Source organism: Papaver somniferum, chromosome 6 (assembly GCF_003573695.1).
Source record: "Papaver somniferum cultivar HN1 chromosome 6, ASM357369v1, whole genome shotgun sequence".
Taxonomy (NCBI): domain Eukaryota; kingdom Viridiplantae; phylum Streptophyta; class Magnoliopsida; order Ranunculales; family Papaveraceae; genus Papaver; species Papaver somniferum.
The window spans coordinates 18,751,545-18,758,009 of NC_039363.1; the positions used below are offsets into that span (position 1 = coordinate 18,751,545).

A 6,465-nucleotide genomic window follows, 5' to 3' on the forward strand; every position below is an offset into this window, starting at 1 on the left:
CCAGAAGTTGACATTACTGACGTTGCTCCACTCTGCAAAAGAAAAAAAACGCAAACCCTAGTTATGGAACATGCATGAATCAAAATTTAAGATTGTGGTACAAAGAAGTTCGAGTTGAATAAAAGTGAATATTCATACCAATAGTTGAGGCAGAGAATTGTTTTGGAACTTGGTGATGGATAACCGATCCTTGTTTCGCGGATTCTCTCTAGTTTATATACACGTGATTGATGATCGAAACTTTCTTTATTATTTTCTCTTCTTCTAAAAGGAAATATTTGCCATATATACACGTTACCAGCTGTTCAACATAAGGCACCCCGACAAAATATGGCAATATTATGCACATATGACATATCATGGTATTCATGGGCATGAAATTGCTTGACAAGGCAATTAGTCGGTAAGATTGATTTTATAAGAAACCTAGTATTTATACAACGAAGGGAAGTTCCCGCAGCAGCATTGGCGGTACTAGAAAACTAGTTTTTCTTACGCCGAGCGTAAGTCTATAACATCTTTCCCAGTTAGAATTAAAAGGAAGTGCAGAACTTTGGGGGCATGGCTTAAGCAAGAGCATGCTAAATTGTACTTCCTCCCCAGCTGCTGCTGCCAATGCCATCATGGTAGACCCTATAAGAAGCCAAGGTTATTACATCCGGCGTACAAAATTGTAAGAATAACAAGTCTACGTGCTCTCGTAAACGATTCAAAAGTAAACTTCGTTAATTGCCACCACCGAACTCATATGCCAACCTTGCCCGAACTGATTAAAGCTCCCTTGACAAAAACAAGGGGCGGTGGCGCAGTTGGCTAGCGCGTAGGTCTCATAGCTATATATATTGAGTGATCCTGAGGTCGAGAGTTCGAGCCTCTCTCGCCCCATAAACTTTTACCCATACGGATAATAATTTTATCTTAATCAAATGTGTGACTGCTGCTGCCTCTTTTCTATCTTTACATTCGCTTTAACGTTTTGAATCTCCCTCCCTCCCTTAGCGTGGATCTCGAGGATTTTGTACATAATTGTCATTCTGATGATGAAGATGTCTATGATGATTCAATAGGATTTTGTGACTTTCGCAAAAGTTGGCGGTCTTTAATTGTCGAAATATCCCTACTTCATTGATCAAAAATAAAACTTCCTATTCTCGTCGGTGTGCATATTTAAAGAAAGAGAAAATTGGGATTATACCCAAAAATCGACTGTGCAGGGTCCCAGTTTTTGGAGATATGCTCCAATCGTCCAAAATTCCATTCAAAACCGTTAAGTAATCAACATTCACACAAACTTGGGACTATATATGCGAATTAAAAGATATGTATATTATATACTAACACCTTTACAAGGTTCAGGAACATATTCATACAGAAAAAACCTCGAAAAAAATAGAAAAAAGTTCAGACACATTTATGATAGATTAACTATTTAAAGGTTCCTTGACAGAAATCGTTACTTTGGGTCCGTATCACTCTCTCTTTGAATAGGAATGTTAATATTAAGAATGTAATCTATTGTAGATTGCTAAAAGAAATGTTGCAATTTGTTCATGTCCCAAGTGTTATCTACAATAATGAACTGACTCACCTTTGTCAGACCTTTATCTACAGTAGCAAGTTTAATAATTAGTGGTTCAATTTTTGGTATCCAGTAATCATTCCATATGTTTATGTTAGTACCATCTCATATTCTACGTGTAAGATATCAATTTTTGGATAGTATTTTGCTTTTGAAATGGATGAACAAAGTGGAGTTTGTTTTAATATCCACCCTATTGTTGCCAACATTACAATATTAAACTTTTTTATGCCCACCTTTAGATAACGGTTTACAAATTGGTTTCCAAACTTTAAGGTAAAATCCTTTTTTTTCATTTTCATTTTTTTCTCACCAATAGTTTCTCCGAAAGTTTAGTTAGATAATTACATATTTTTTTCGGTATTTTAAAACAATTCATTTGATAAACACAAAGAGAAGAAGTAACATTTTTAATCATTACTGATTTCCCAGCTATAATAAGGTTTATTCTATCCCAACCTATAAGTCTACTGATCATTTTTTCCACAAGCGGTTCAAAAGATTTTATCTTGGTCCCATTGGTGAAGAGAGGAGACACTAAATATCTATCATCTGGAGGAATTTTTTTTAACTCCTAAAGTTTGTTTCACGGTGTTTTTGATACTAGGACTGGTTTTGGGACTAAAGAAGACCCCTGATTTATTCATTATTCATATTAATTAATTGGCCAGGGGCATCACCAAAATCAAAAAATAAATTAACAAGGTTATTAAAAATGGATATATTAGCATCACAAAATATTAAACAATCGTTGATAAGGTTTTTTGATTGTCGTTGTAGTAAATAAGATTCGAACACTAAGACTTGTGAAGATTAAATTTAAAGATTTAATAATAAAGGGAGAGTTGCTGGGTCTAGGATCCCACCGAATTCATATCATAAAGCTCAATTATTTATTCTCAACAATTATCATTCAACAAATAAAACAACATAAACTCTGATTTTGCCAAGGTAGATTCTCAAAATATTAGTTATAAATCGTAAGCATGGGACATCAAACATGTAAGAAAGCATGACCTATCAAATAAAATGATAACTAATTAATCAAAATCATAATTCTAATTTTAATTAGTGCAAAAGTCAAATAAAAAATAAAATAAATTCACCCATTTATGATATTTGGCTTCCTCCGTCGACCCAGTGTAGGGGTCTAGCTTCTCATGATAAAAACACACTCAAAAATATAATTCATAGCTCAAATGGTGTTTTTATTACAGAAAACTAATCTTACAACGAGTTTGCAACGCTTGTTGGGTGTTACAGAGTCCACCGTTACAATGAAATTCAAATGCTGTTGCTGGCGCTGCTATTACAGAAAACTATAAATGGAAACTGTCGTAGAAAAAATGTCGCTAAGCTGTGAACATGCGACATTCATAAACGACAGACCAGAAGTGTAGTCTGTTACTCTTCGTCTTCTTCTTCTCTGCAACTCTCTATTCTTCTCCCCCAAACTCTCGACGATCCTTGTGTGAGTTCCGTAAACCCTTTATATAGCCAACATCACCAAGAAATCTCGCTCAATCACTCCCAGAAATCTTCTATTACTCGGCAGTAAACAAAAATATTCTCCAGATATTTTCCTCTTCATCCACGCATCTGCAACTGTCCAACCTTCCTTATTTATCTCAGAGATGCTCCAAATTACAGCTAAACTTCTCCAAACACGTTCAGTGCACGTATCAAACTCGCTGTAACTCAAATAGAACCCGTGAAAAACTCGTGTCCTCTGTTTGCTTCAATCCAACGATAAAGCCCAAATTTACCGGTTCTGATGGACTTACCTATCCTTTTCGAGTGTAACAGGATTTATCCAACTGATTTTAGTGTTTTAATCTCCTTAGAAATCGTTCAAACCCAGAACAACAATATCGGGTTTTCATAAGAAAAACACGCAACTCTCTGATTTCCCTAATAGTTTAGTATGATGGACATACCAGACCTGTTTAAGAGTAATAGGCCCAATATAATCCATTAGACCGACTGATTATCGCTGGAAGTCCTTCAAATCCATAACAACAAATCTCGCAGTTCAAACCTGCACTTTCCCGCCAAAATTTGTTCTTTCTGTTTTCATCAATCGGTGATATCCCAGCCAAATATAACTGAATCGGAGCGTATTACCATCTTTGCTTAGTCGGTAGGAACAAAACCATTTGATTTCAGCCATTTAGTCTCACCCAAACACCTCCAAAACCGGAACCCTAATTCTGCAACCATTTTCCCGCCAAAAACCATATTTGAAATGGAGAAGATGAAGGATGCCCCTTATCCTGCTGCAGGGGCGCCGATAGTAATTTGAGTGCCCCTTAGTAATTGAGTGCCCCTTAACCAATAGTGAGAGTCCGAATAACACGTGTCCTTTGGGTGCAAATAACATTTTTTCGAGCCAACTCTCCACTAGAGCTTATTCTTCCAAAAACAACTAAAACAAATTTATTAGAGAAATAATGAGTCCTCTCTAATGTATTTATGGGTTAAAATGCGTCGCACTTTCGTGCTTATCAATCGTCGGCAAAAAAAAGATGGCTCATAAATGGAGCATTTTACAGATTTTTATTCCTTTTATCCATCCCATAGTTTCTACTTTTATAATTGTTCTAGATAAAGCTTCGATACAAAAGAAAAAAAGGTAAGGGAAGAATGGATCTCCCAGCCTTAAGCCTCTCGTAGGCTTAAAAATTCAGTTGGGGAACCATTTAACAAGACATATAGAGAAGTAGTTGAAATGCATTGAAACCCAAGATTGCACCAAAAATCCGAGAAACCATTTTTTTCCATTATTGCTATAAGAAAACCTCGTTCTACCTTATCGAATGCCTTGGACATATCAACTTTTAACCCCATGAACTTATTTTCATCATATTTTCTTCTCATAGTATATATTATCTCGTGTGCTATAGTGATATTATTTGATATCTTCCTTCTAAGAATGAAGGCAAATGAAACAAAGAAATTATCTTATTTAACATTCCTTTGATTCTATTAGCCATAAGTTTAGATATTATTTTGTATATGATATTTCCTAGTGGTACTGGTCTAAAATCACCTGGGTTACAAGATTAATTGTTTCGGGATAAGATAAATAAATGTTGCATTGATTTCTTTTAGCTTAGCATGTGATCAGTAGTAATTAAAGAAGGTTTGGATCATTTGAGTAAGATGTTGTCCTATGATATCCCGGTTCTGTTAGAAGAATATGGTTGGAACCCATATAGTCCTAGACTTTTATTAGGGCCCATGCTGAAGAGAGTTCTCCTGATCTCAACTATCGTAGGGATTTCTTCTAACATTTCATTACCACTTGCAGTAATGCAATTAGTGATTAAATATATCATATCTGTATTGATACTAAGGTCGACTGTCATAGCAATATTATGGAAGTGATTAATAATACAACTTGCAATTTCAAGTCTGTTGTCTAACGACACCTCGTATTCCCTTCCTTAATCTTTATATCCAGTTTCTTCTGAATCTTTGCTTAACTATGCTATGGAAATACTTAGTATTTCTATCTCATAGAGTATTTCTAAAATTTCTCCCATATTTTATACCACTACAAAAAAAGATTAATTAAAAGCTAGCTTGGGAAGTTAGAGAAGCAAAATGAATGCAGCTGAAATATCTCATGTTGCACGAAAGGACGTTTAGTTTGTGGAAGCTAGGCATATCGTGTTCTAAATCAAATTAATGTTATTATGAAATTAATATTACTAAATATATACTACTTCTTAAAAAAAAATTCTACGAAAATAAATCTTAATTATTTGTAGGTAAGAGGTACCAGTAAAACCATAATAATTACTTAAACAAGTAAACCACTAAATAATGATATTGGTGATCACAGTTTAAAACACGTCATATCAGAATAAAATAAGATTTAAGATGTATACTTTCCAACATCGTTAATACTAAAAAATTTAAAACGAGAATTATCTGACATTAACCATAATATCAGGAAGTATTAATGTTGTTTCGTCAAACGTGATGCTCTCATGTCATTTTTTATGAAACAAAGGAAGTATCATTAATATAAATAAAGCTCCAAAATAAACTGTAATTAGACTAAATTATTTAGTTCGAAATTATAGGCAAACACTAATTAGATTCCTATGTTTTTCCTTTAGTTTTCCTATGATTTCTTCTCTTATTTTCTGTTGTATCCAAACTTTGGCATATTGACAAATTTTTTGTTTATTTCTGATCAAAATATTACCAAAAAAATGCGCTGATTTTGTTACGTATTTTTTTTATTCTAGGGTTAAACTAAATATGTCTGCCACGAGTTGTTGTTCAATCATTATTTACTTCATATCCAACCGATCTAAATTATTTTCAAAAAATTGCATATTACAGATATCCATTCAATTTATATAAAAAATTATGTTTATTTTCTCTTTGTTTGATATCTCATTATATCTGATCTAGTTTAAGTTTTATGGAAAGTTTAAAGTATTAACTTCTCAAAGACCATTCATTACCTTTGGTAGGTACACTGTAGAGAATGAAAAACTCTAGCCAGTAGTAAAGAGGGAGTCCAATTCCATTCTTTGCGATTGATTTATTACCTAGTGCATTGAGTAAATGATCTAGAAATACTGACCTTTTTTCATGCTACGTGGATTTATAAATTCCTTGTGTTCACTTATTCCCACCAGAAAAAACTTTCTTAATTTTCCTTCGGCATACAACTCTCTTGCCTTTCTTTCTCTAGAACTTTTTCCCCATTATTTCTTCACTATGTATGTAACCTATCCTTAGTGTAATTAGGTTTGATCACTCTTTCTTTTCATTTTTTCTTGAATAGGGTTTAGTTGTATTTCTTGTTAACATAAGAAATTAAATTTCTTTTCTTGTTTTTTCTTTTCCGAATAGGGTTTAGTTGC

The 6,465-nt window shown here is 33.7% G+C and overlaps 1 non-coding gene across 1 annotated transcript; it reads left to right on the forward strand.

Annotated features, from left to right (window-relative positions):
* The first annotated feature begins 794 nt into the window (after nucleotides 1–794).
* Nucleotides 795–885, forward strand: TRNAM-CAU. The gene is given in 2 exon segments: nucleotides 795–832; nucleotides 850–885. It is a non-coding gene; the product is annotated as a tRNA-Met (tRNA).
* The last annotated feature ends 5,580 nt before the right edge of the window (nucleotides 886–6,465 follow it).